The sequence below is a fragment of the Dromiciops gliroides genome, chromosome 3, assembly GCF_019393635.1.
Source record: "Dromiciops gliroides isolate mDroGli1 chromosome 3, mDroGli1.pri, whole genome shotgun sequence".
Lineage (NCBI taxonomy): Eukaryota > Metazoa > Chordata > Mammalia > Microbiotheria > Microbiotheriidae > Dromiciops > Dromiciops gliroides.
In genome coordinates this window covers 143,617,950-143,631,548 of record NC_057863.1, presented here as the reverse complement: position 1 = coordinate 143,631,548, position 13,599 = coordinate 143,617,950, and positions in this window count along the sequence as shown.

Below are 13,599 nucleotides of genomic sequence, written 5' to 3'. Positions count from 1 at the left end.
ACACCCCCTAGCTGCTCCCTTTTTTTTTTTTAAACTTCATGGGTCACCTCTAGTCATCCTGATGTATATCTTGCCACTGAACCCAGAAGGCTTTGGAGGAAAGAGTGAAGTTGGTGACTTTGAACAGCCCTCCCTCACTTAAATCTAGTTCACTGCAAGTCATGACATCACCCAGATGTCATGGTCCTCTTTGATATATATATATGTGTGTGTGTGTGTGTGTATATATATATACACATACTGTAACGATTGGAATAACGCCACCTGCTGGATACTTACTGTAGAGGAGTTCTGCCCATGAAGGGAAGGTCTTTGAGGGCAAGACCAGGAGTCAGGAAGTGACGCGGGCTAGTGGGAGGAGGAAGGAAGAGACTGGCGCTCAGTCTCGCGCTCTTTTCGTCTGGACTCTGGTGGAGAAGGGAGCTAGAAATGTGCTCTCCCTTTAATAGATAGAAATCTAGGCCTTTTTCTCTCTCTTTACCAAATTCTTATTCTCCTTAATAAATGCTTAAAAGTCTAACTCTTGCTAAAGCTTATAATTTATTGGCGACCACTCATTAGATATTTTAGACAGTTTAGCTAGAATTTTAGCCTTAACAGATGGCTGACCACGAAGAGGAAAGCTGAACCTCACTTCTGATCTTCCGGTTGGGTAAGAAATTTCTCCTACCCTTTAAACTGCTAAGTACTGGCGCACTGGCTGTGTTTTCCCTTTAAATTTTTTCGAATGGAACTTTTAAACTCCCTAATTACCCTATTTTTGATTTTAGTCTGTTTAACCAGACAAATGGGAGATAAGATCATGTTAATGCTTTGTCTTTGTGGATTTTCTATTTTTCTTTTTATTTTTGTTAAAAGAGCCAGCAACTTACTCACACAAGGAAATATCTCTCCCTCTCCCAACCATGCTTTTTCAGAGAAACCTGAAGAGATTCCTGCAGCTTTTCCCAGTTCTAACACTAATTGTTGCTCTAATTTTGCATGCCTGGAGGCAATGACCCACCCTCTTGAAGCTTTTAATCCCCTAGCACCTGGAGGCAAAGTGGGGGAAGAGGAATCCAGGCCTGAGTTCAAAATCAAGTCTGATTCAAATTGCTCTGGTCCCTCCCCTCCTCTCCAGACCCCACCCTCTACTCCTCCCATGGCCAAGCCCATTGCTTCCCTGGCCTGGGAAGTCCAGAAATCTAATGCTCATGCGCAACTTTCTCTAACTACATTTGCAGCTTCAGGCTCAGCCCTTCCCCAGCCTGGCTGTGCTTCTGAGACAACTTTAGAAAACCCTTTAAATTCCAGATATGCTCGATTTGTTCATAATTTTGCTAACCTGCTTTTGTCTTTAATTAGTAATCTTATAAAGCGTTTGTATGGTGAAAAGCCCGACAGACAATATAGAGGGGTTAAAGAAGAAAAACTTAAGCTGAATAAGAATGACAATCAACATAGTTCAAGACTCTGCTTCTTTTGCCATGGAAGGGTATATATTTTACAGAAATGTAGAAGTAAGCAGCAAGGTATTGATATGAGTATTGGGGATTTTAGATATCGGAATCAAAAGTGTTCTGAATTCACTCAGAGTATTAATGTCAGTTCAGAGGTTACATAGGATTTCTATGCTATTATATATACATTTTGAAATTAATGGTATGGGTTTATTTTCATAGAGATTTTCAGGCTTTTGAGATTGTGTCTTATACTTAGTTTTTAAAACAAGGAGAATATTTGTAAAAGCTTTTTATAGTTGTGATCAAGTTTATATTTTATAAGACTCATTAATATTAAGTTCATATTCATTTAGATTTCCCTAGTTTGAATTTCATTGTCTTTTATTGTTCCATGTGTATTTTCTTCTATTCATTTATCTAATTTTGAAAAAATTGCAAGATGGTTTTGATTTCATAATACAATGTTAATTCTAGGAGTATTGTGCTCCCATGTTCTGAGTTGTTTGTTTTTGTTATTTTTTCTCAACTGATTATTTGATCAAACTCTTCAAAGCATTTCCCTGGCAAATTGGTTGCCATGGCAAGTGTAAATTGATTCTAGAAGTATTATTTTTGATAAGCATACTCCAAAAAAAAAAAAAAAGAGGGGAACATTTGTAAAAGTTTTCTTTTTTTAAAAAAAAGTTTTCTTTGAGATTCTGTTGTGCTTTAACTTGTATTTAAATATGTTCAGATTTTTCACAAAAGTAATTGTATACTAAGTACAAAAAAAAGGGGTATTATTTGAAATTGTTGCATAATTATATATTGTGTTCTGAGTCAAGATGTATTCACATTTTTTGCAATCATTTATTATCCTCAATTTTTAAATCCATATGAGACTTGGATTATGGGAACTTATCATTTAAGACATTAATTGCCTTTATTCTGAGTTATCAGATGCCAGTTGGCCAAGATGCCATCCAATCACAAGAGGAATACATGCAAGAGCAGACACTGAACTGTCACATGAGGGGAGACATGCATGAAGTCAAGGTATGGCCGAGGGAACGGCTTTTGACAAATGTTGAGGTTGGATTCTCTTGGTTTAATATTTTATTTTATTTTTCCCCACAATATTGTACAGATGGCTGGAAGTATTGATCCCACCCATCTCACTTCTACACCTGGCTTCTATGCTCCCTCCTATATGCCTGATGCCATGGACATCTCAATCCCATGCATCTGATTAAGTCTGACTCAGTTTCCTCCAATATGTTCGGTGGCATGGACATATATTCCATCCACCTATTTTAAGCCTGGCATACTGCATGGACAGTATATATTGCTCAAGTGTGGGAATGCTCATATCCCATCATTTCTCTGTTCTTTTATGGTAACCCCCATAATTATCTCAGGTGTCATGATAAATACAGTGTTGAATTTGGCCTTGACACCTGTTACCAATTATATTAGATTTTTAAATTTCTCATAATGGCATGAGGATAATTAGGCAGATGATGCAAAAAGTGATGAAACAAAGATAAAAAATTATTTTTAATAATTAATATTGCAGCAATTGTCTTCTCAATTACCCTCCATAAGGGGGGGACTATAGTAATATTATAATTTTAAAGAATGTTTCAATTTTTGTTTTATTATATGTTTCATGTGTAACAACTAAGATTCTGTATTCCCTTAGACATGTTTTTGAGAACTTTCATTGTTTGATTTGATTATTGACAAAGCTATTTTAAAGTTGTGTTAAGCTCAATTTTGTAGGAAATTTTCCTGGCTGATTACCAGCATCCACACATCAACCCCTGAAAAGACTTCCATTCCATGACTACACCTAGAGGACATCTGAGAAAAGACTTTCAGAGACTTTAAATGAACAGTTTTGATTTGTTGTTTTTGTTGTTTTTTTTCTCTTTCTGTTATAATATACACCATCTGTAACATGTATTCTCTGCAGAGGCCCTCCCTTTGCAAGACTAATGTCAAAGCGTCGGTTCATGAGGACAAAAAAAATCTCCCCTCTCTTCCTTTTCTATATTGTTGTTCACATATTATTAGTTAGCAATAGTTATCATATTGTTTTTACTGTTCCGTCAAGGAAACATTTTGTTTCTTGAGGAACAACAGGGGGGACTGTAACGATTGGAATAACGCCACCTGCTGGATACTTACTGTAGAGGAGTTCTGCCCATGAAGGGAAGGTCTTTGAGGGCAAGACCAGGAGTCAGGAAGTGACGCGGGCTAGTGGGAGGAGGAAGGAAGAGACTGGCGCTCAGTCTCGCGCTCTTTTCCTCTGGACTCTGGTGGAGAAGGGAGCTAGAAATGTGCTCTCCCTTTAATAGATAGAAATCTAGGCCTTTTTCTCTCTCTTTACCAAATTCTTATTCTCCTTAATAAATGCTTAAAAGTCTAACTCTTGCTAAAGCTTATAATTTATTGGCGACCACTCATTAGATATTTTAGACAGTTTAGCTAGAATTTTAGCCTTAACAATACACAATACACATATATATACATACATATACATACATACACATACACATATATTATTGTTATCATTATTATTATTATTATTATTATTATTATTATTATTATTATTATTATTACCTGTTATTTGGTTCCCATTCACAGTCTTTTTGGGAATCTCAGAATAAACTGCTTACACGTTCATGGTTGAGGGGAGAGATCTACAGGGTTCCCACTTAAGCATTCAACCTAACTCTATAAGGGCTAGTAGAACATTTATTTCTTTCCATAAAGAATTTGAAACATTGAAGATACTTTCTGTCTCTCTTTTGAGTCCCAGTTTCTACTATAATCCTATAAACTTATCTCTTCTCTGACAATAATTATCTTAAGACGCGGAAGTTTCCCTACCCACACTTAAATTCAAAGTCAGTATGTCCGGGGGGCAGCTAGGTGGCACAATGGAGAAAGCACCAACCCTGAATTCAGGAGAACCTGAGTTCAAATCTGGCCCCAGACACTTGACACTTACTAGCTGTGTGACACAGGGTAAGTCACTTAACCCTCATTGCCCTGCCAAAAAAAAGTCAGTGATTTCAAAAAGGAAGATTTGGAGACAAGTATCAGATACTCTTCCACAACTAAACAACAAAAAGAAAAAGAAAAGGTAAAAGAAAAACATTTATACCCTTAGTTCAAAGAATTTGAAATGTTATCTGCAAAAGAATTTTATTCTAATTTATTGAGAAAACATCTGACCTTATAATCTTATTATTAATATTGTAATAGGGCTTTGATGCTTATGTCCAACCCATCGTAGATGAAGGCACCCATAGCAAGGACCTGCTTCTGAGAGAAGACATCCTGTGTTCTACCATTGGGAAGGAGCAGTCTATTTCCATTGACTGTATAGCCCAAAGAAGATGTATCTTTAAAACTACCAGACTAGTAGAGTCCCATTTTTTCTAGGTGTTTGGAGGGAATGAAGGTCTTGATTATTCATTATTCACAGCATGGGCAACCTTCACTGAGCTGAGTATGGGGGAAGAGATCTGCCCGTTTTACACAGTAGTCTCATATTTCAGTTGTATATATTATTCTGATATTTTAATATCTTTACTGGCATGTAATATATTCAACTATTTCAGGCAAGCAATATCAGTCCTGAAAATAGATATAGTAGGAGGGAGTAGAGTAGACGAGTATTCCCTCTGTGGTTCTGTGCATGTAACTCTCTAAAGCATCTTTGTATAATGTGAATAGCTCTGGTCCAAGGGTCAAAAAGCCTAGCTCTACTCTATTACTTGTACAATTGGACCATAAATCAAGCTAATTCAGAATATGTGTACAGCCTTATTGTTTGGGTTCTTGGAGGAGAACATAACTATTGGCAGCTTCATTAGAGTCATATTTAACTCAGTACTCTCACCCTTTGTACCCCTGTGGGATGATGAAGTTACCTCTTATTTGGCCACTAAACAAGAAGAAGCAATAACTCAACGAACCTTTACAAAGGGAGGCCTTTCATGTGTCCCTCTGTTCCTTCAACTTTCCTATGTAAAAAAGTAGTTCTCCCTTTTGATAGACTTACTATGAGTGCATGGACAGAAGAATTCCCTGTCCCCTCTTGCCAAACAACAGCTTTTTCAATATAGAAATTAGGGCAGGAGATCAATAGTCAAGAACCAGGATTCCTTTTCTGTTTTTTTTTGTTTTTTTTTTTTTTGTTGTTGTTTTGCATCCTTTTTTGAGTCAGTGATTCTTGATAAGGATATGACCAGGTTTGGGTGATCTCGTGAGTTCTAGAGGTTTTGAAACTATTACATAGATATGTCTAGTAGTGAAGACATTCTTTTTATTCAAGAAATATAAGGATGAACCTAAGCAATTGAATAGATTGGTTGAAATCATGGACTAGGAGCTGTTTAGATATTTCAGAGTTCAGGCAAAATAAGAAATGACTATTCTATAATCCCACAAACTGCTTTATGTTCTGATGTTAATGGCTCAGTCTCCCCAAAGACTATATTTGTAGTAAAAATTTACAAGTTACTAAACAAACTTGTTAATATATGCTGTCCTTTGTGACCTCCAGCTTGTATTTTGTAAGGAAGAAAAAAACTGTTCTATACCTCATTCCATAATGTAATATATGCTGAGTAATTTTCTACTCTACTAAAATCTCTCTCAAATTTGGGGAAACCACACAAATGATCCAACTTGGAATAATTTTTCCCCAGAAACCTGTTCCAGGAAACATAACAAATTAAAGAGCATGAGAAAAGGAGTTTCACCCATTTTTTGTTAATCAGGTTCCCCATGATTGAACATGGCTCAAGTGTGTGACTTTGGAGTTGAGAGAAACCCCTTAGAGAAATGGAAGGCTAAGTTCCTGAGCTCCTTGGGTTCAGCAATGCTGGTTATTTCTAAACTTGTATGATCTTAGACAAATCTGTGATCTCCTCTGAACCTGAATTGATTTATCTGAACCTTCTAAGCCCCATAAAATATCCCTAATCAAATATTCTATCTTACCTCATACATTTACTAGCTGTGTGACCTTGGGCAAGTCACTTATCCCCAATTACCTTAAACATCTGGGGCCATCTCCAGTCATCCCGATCTATATCTTGCCACTGGAACCATATGACTCTGGAGGAGAGAGTAAGGTTGGTGACTTTTCATAGGTCTCCCTCATTTAAATCCTATTCACTGCAAATCATGACATCGCTTTGATGTCATGGTCTTCTGAGAACAAAGGACAAAACAATAACACTACTAAACTAGATTCTGTTTTAGTAAGACATAAACTGAGTAAAGTATATAGTATGTTCCCTTGAACTCTAATCTCCTTTAAGATATTGCTCTGACTAGAAGCAGGTTTTCAGAATTCTGAAGTTTTGTTTTTTTTTTTTCTTCAATCTCTAAATTCTCCTTTCAGAATGTCACTCCCCACCTCCATATCCATATCTCATATCCCCCAAAGGAGGCTAGGTAGCACAGTGGATTGACTGTTAGGAATCATGAAAACCTAAGTTCAAATTTAGCCTTACATACTTTCTAACTGTGTGACTCTGGGAAAGTCATTTACGCTCTGCCTACCTCAGTTTCTCCTACTGTAAAATGGAATTAACAGCATATATTTGACAGGTTTGTTACAAAGATTAATTGAGATGTGCTTAGCATAGTATGTGTGCATGGTAGGTATTTAATAAACATACTTAATAAAAAGGCATTTAATAAATAATAATAAATTCTTCCTTCCCTCAAACTTTCCTTTGAATATTTAATGATCTCTTCCAAAAACATGGCATAGCCATAGCTACCAGAAGAAAAAAAAATTACTAAAATCTTTGGCACTGTTAAATAGCTCAACATCAGAAGTGAATAGGGGAATCTATTATGTATGTATATTTGTGTGTATATATGTACATGTGTGGTATGCATTGCAGGTGTATTTGTGCATGTACATGTATTTACACGTGTATATATGCATATACAAGTATGTATGTGTATATACCTGTGTGTTTATACATATATACATATACATACATATATATTACCCTATTCATTTCAGTAAATGAAGAATTCTAAGATAAGGAGGAAGACGGACTGCACTCCAGACATGGGGATACTGTACAAAGACACATTCAGGAAATAGAATGTCACATATAAGGTAAGAGAAAGCATTTGGAATAAAGAATGCATGAAGGGAAGTACAATAAAAGAAAGGTGTAAAAGTAGGTGGACCACAGAGTTTTGTGGGCCTTGAATGTCAGGTTGAAGATCTATTTTATTCTAGCAGGAATCTATCAGTTTTATATTTCAAAAATGTACTTCCCTATGCTTATCCTGGATTGCTCCAGATTCAACCTTAATTATGTTTATCTGAATATACAATGATAAGATTCCTGTTCAAAATGATTCTTTGGTCCCAATCATAAAAGAAAGATTATATTATGCTCATTTTGATCTCACCTAAAGGAGGAAAAAATGTATAACATTTTATAAAGGTTTGTAACAACAAGAGTGAGTAACAGAAAATACAATTAACTAGAAAAATCCATTTTCCATGCCTTCTAGTTAATTGAGGTTTTACTGTACTACAGAGTGACAGGCCCTAGGAAAAATAGATCCTATGTGTGATAAGGAAACTGAAAAGAAAATAACAGCAGAAAGAAGATCAGTGAAGATTATATAATGTTAAATATGTGAACATGCTTCTATCTTTTTACATTTATGCAGTATTTTAACTGGTCTTTATCTAATAAGAATACTAAATTTTCCTTTCATTTTTGGATTTTTTTGCTTTTTATAGTCTACTTTTTTATTTTTTTTATTGTTGAATTTTGAGCAATTTCCCTCCTCTCCCACCTCACTTGTAGCTGAGTTAGATTTAGTGCATTCATTTATGTCTTTTCTCTTCAGTGAGTGGGTCTCATTTGGTTAACTGATATGGATTGGCTCACAAACTTGCAACCCTTTTTCACTCCATTAATTTTCAATTGTCTTCCCTTCAAGGCTCCTGAAAAGGGCAGTACTGGGAAAATTGTAAAGTAGGTAAAGTTTTTCTTCATCATCTTCTCTTCCCACCTTTTTCAGTTAGGACTTTTATTTGAGATGTTTGTTTGTTGCCTTAACACCCAAGGCTCCCTCATGTTATTATACCATCTGAAACTGAGCCCTTCCTCCCAGTCATGGGCAGCAATGATGCTTAAGAATTATATGACCCTCTGCACAAATTCTAACCTTTTTTTTATTTCTCATTTCATCAAATTTCTGTTCTCTGTTGAGGGCCAGGTAGGTGGTGCAGTGGATAGAAAGCTGGCCCTGAAATTGAGAGGATCTGAGTTCAAATCTCACCTCAGACACTTACTTACCTATGTGACCCTGGGCAAGTCACTTAACCCCAACTGCCATAAACATCTGGGGCCATCTCCAGTTATTCTGACGTATATCTTGCCACTGGACCCACATGGTTCTGCAAAAGAGAGTGAGGTTGGTGACTTTGCACAGCCCTCCCTCACTTAAATCCAATTCACTGCAAGTCATGACATCACTCTGATGTCATAGGCCTCTTAGAGAATAAAGGATAAACAGGAATAATTCTCTGGACAGTGACAGCTAAATAGTATCATAAAGGAATGTATTAATGTAGTAATATATTAATCAATGCTAACACATGTAATAGCAGTGATAATAATATTAACAACTTCCATTTCTATAGAACATTAAGATAAATAAAATAATTTGCTACAATATACCTTGAGAAGATTTAGTGTAAAATTCATTATCCAATTTTTATAAATAAGGAAAGAGATTGAGTTGTCATTTATCTAAGTTTACGCAGCTAGTAGGAAAAACAGACAGTCAGCATTTGAATCTGTCACCTGCCTCCAAGTATAGTAATCTTTTCACTATAGAGTACTTTGTCACTTCATATGAAAAATGACAAACAAAAATTGTACATTTTAAAACCATAGGCAACAAAGAAATTAATTTATTTTGATGTGCATATAACTCACAGTAAAAGTTTGGAAATTTGTGTGGAATTTCTATAGTGTTTAAGGTTAGCTATAGGATATATAACAATACAAATCTGAAGAATAAGGAGAAGCTTCAGTAGATAGTTAAAATGATGTTAAATGAAGTATATAGAATTAGAAAAGAATACACATACAACTAAAAGAATACACATGGAAAGAATAACAATGCAGTGGCAATAAATCTGAACTCTTTATAATTGTAGTGATTGGTTCCCCCAAAGAGAAGAACCACTTCCCCTCTATTTTTAGCAGATGTCAGGGATTTGGGAAATATACAATTTCATATAATGTATGACTTAGGGCATAGAACGGATAGACTTGCTGATTATTTTTTTTTTACTCATTTTCATTTTTTTTCTTTTGACAAAGATGGTAAGAGTAAGAAAAGTAATTTTGATATTTTGAGATATTAAAGTTAAAGATAAATTATTAATTACAATTTTCCATTTTATTTTATTTTCAACATGCATTTTTAAAGGGTAGAGTTGGGGCTACAATTAGATGCAATCCAATTACTCTCTAAATAAAATAAAATTTCCAGAAATCAATGTTCCACATAATTTGTCAACACATTAAATAACTTTTGCAGCAATTGCCTATTCCACAAAATATTATTAGATGCTTGGAAGTCACTCAAGAACCATGGACACTGACCACAACTTCTCCATGCATTATATGAATAGAAAATCAGGAAACCCATAAATAATATTCAATCTGAATAACCCTTCTGCACACTAACTTTCCCACACAAATCACATAGTTCTGTTTTCTTCTTCATTGACCCACTATGTTGAATGATAGTCTCAGAAGATCCTGAAATACTGATTAATTTTTGAGAGTAGACAGGGTTTGTATTCCCAAATGTCCATAAATCACTTTTAACTCTTCAAAATGTTAATGTGCCTCTTTAAAGAACTGAGAACTTGAGGAATTAAGCCTAGTTTAAAACAAAATAACGAGTCATAATTCAAAGGAGTAATGTAGACATATTTTCATTGTGTTTTGAATCATCAAATCATTAAAAGTCCACCAATTCTATTTTTCTTCTATTAAAAATCTTGAAATTGCCATGAATTTGGCTCCACATTACGTGTAGGGCAGAATTTGCTGAAATATATTACTGTGCATATTCAGTTTCAGGTCCTCATTTATGTTACTTAAAGATTTAATATTTTCAATTTTTTTAAATCTCTAGTTTTATATCCAAAGTCAATCTATTTGATCTCCTCAAATCTCAGTTTCTTCATCTGTAAAATAAGATAAAAACACCTAAAGGAAAAACCTTATACTGTAGCTATGAAGATTATAAGAGTTACTGCACATAAAATTATTGTATATAACATGAAAAAATATATAGATATAAGTATTATAAGCAGGTTAATAGACTAACAAGTATTTTCCTTGCATTTCTTATTATTTCTGTAATTATCATAATTATTATCATTTTCATTATGAATTTTTATTCTTCCATAAAGGTGTACTCTGATTCTTCATTTTGATATGGAGGTGGGTATCTCTCCACAAATGCTATGCCATTGGAATGTAATTTCTTACAGTTTCTATAAGTCTAGGAAAGTATTAAGGATAGTCCCAACAAAAGACAAAGCTTATTTTTCCCAAGAATCAACTCAACTAAATCTAGAGAGACATATGACAGAGTAAGCAATTCATGGGCTAGTGAATTGTTTTCACTACAGCAGCCACGAAAAAAAAAATTAAACAAAATAAAATTTACTCTCATTTTCTGTGCTCAACTGCCCTCCTCCCAGCCTGCAGAAGCAACCCTGCCCACTTCTATTTCTGAAAACAGTGCCAGAATGGAAGGAAAGGAGACAGACTTTGCTAAGAATAATAGTATGTATCTGTCATTAATTTTTATTTGATTAATAGTCTGAAAATTAGATTCTATTCAGTTTTTAATGAGTAAACATGTTGCTGGAGAAGATAAATTATATTAAAATGTTTACAACACTGTTTTATTGATATATTTTTATTTTGGTATTGTATACATTTAAGTATTGATCTTACCTCATAAAAGTTATTTTAAATAAACTAAAATACTTAAATAAAAGTAATAACATATTAAACTCATTTAAAACTTCCTGTAACATTTCATCTATATAATGTTTGTGTGTATGTGTGTGTGTGTGTGTGTGTGTGTGTGTGTGTGTGTGTGTGTGTGTGTGTATAGCCTATATCAAATTGTTTGCTATCTTGGGGAGAGAGGAAGGAAGGGAGAGAGAGATTAAAATTTAGAACTAAAAATCTTACAAAAATGAATGTTGAAAATTATCTTTGCATATAATTGGAAAAAAAACTAAATACTATTAAGTAAAAAAGTATAATCTAAAATTGCTTTTCATTTGTATTTGTATAATATTGATTAGAACATTTCTTTTCATATGACTAAATAAATTATCAATTCCTTCCCTTGAGAACTACCCATACCCATCATAAAACAATTTATCAATGGGTGAATGGCTAGAAGAGCTATTTTTCTTATAAATTTGAATCCATTCCTATATGTATGAATAATATCTAACTCTCTCTCGATCTATCTATCCAAAATGAGACCTATTATCAGAGAAACTATATTTTCCCATTTGATTCTCTTTAGATCTTAATTTTATTATATCTGTTCACGCAAAAACTTTTTTCTTAATTTATTTAATCAAAATTATCTGTTTTATCTACTAGAACCCTATCTCTTCCTCATTTTATGTATTTTTAATCTATCTATACATAAGAATATGTAATTTTGTATATTTATTTAACTTTATTATGTAAATTTTAATATGTCATGAGCCCATATAGAGGTTATATTTGTATAAGGTGTAAAGTCTTGGCATAAATCAGATTTCATCCATACTGCATTCCAATTGTTCTAGCAGTTTTTATAAAAAAATTTCTTTAGACTTTAGGAATGGGTCTAAGATGGAAAAGTAGAGAAAGCTCTACAAACATTCCCTTTTTAACAATGTTAAAATAACAGCTCAAATTAAATTATAGAGTAGAATAACCAAGAATAGATCAGAGTGAGACATTCTTCTAGCCCCAAGAAAAAATAGGAGATCAAAAAGACCAATCTGTGACATGGGATTCGAATGTTGTCCAAGGTCCATGGGGAAGAAACACCATAGGTACTACTTGGTGGCAGTGACAGAAGCAGCAGCACTATGCTTTCAGCCTATTCCCCCTCATGTCACTGCTGCTTCTCCTCCCTTCCTTCCCTTAGATCAGACCATTCTAGTGACTCTTTTGTGAACTGGTGGCTAAGGATGCCATCGCCAATGAAAAATCAAAGGGTGTCAAAATTGGAAACGACCACATTAATTTGAAGGTGACAGGGCAAGATGGCTCAGTGGTGCAATTTAATATTAAGGAGCACACACCAGGGGGCAACTAGGTGGCCCAGGGTATAAATCACTAGCCCGGGATTCAGGAGGACCTGAGTTCGAATCCGGTCTCAGACACTTGACACTTACTAGCTGTGTGACCTTGGGCAAGTCACTTAACCCTCATTGCCACCAAAAAAGAAAAAAAAGAACCACACACCACTTAGTAAACTATTGGAACAACAGAGTTTGATAATGAGACAAATCAGATTCTGATTTGATGGACAACCAATCAATGAAACAGATATACCTGCACAGTTGGAAATGGAAGATGAAGATAAAATTGATATATTCCAGCAGACAGGAGGTATTTACTAAAAAGAGAATTTGCAATTCTACTCCAGAACTGTGTTCCCAAGGAAAATAATGCATTAACAATTAGAAAACCAAGATTTGGTTCATTCACAACTTGACATAGTTTTTCCTCTTCTTTGATCCCCTTCAACCTTTGCTTTATTGTACATCAAGTAATTTGTATTTGTGCACTGGCATGATGCATATTTTTTTAACTAAATGGCCAATGGTCCGTTTTGATCAATATGCAATGGAGATGTGGAGGGGGGACAAACAAATTGGTTCTGTGAAAATATCCCTTTTCTCCATTAGTAACATGCTCATTCAAATTTTATCTTTATGTTCCAGTAAGTTCATTTGCTTTCACTGTTCAACAACAACAACAATGCAAAAAAATCCTTGTATACCTTGTTTGATTGGATAATTTCAATGTTTTACTATGGTATTAGTAACATTTGA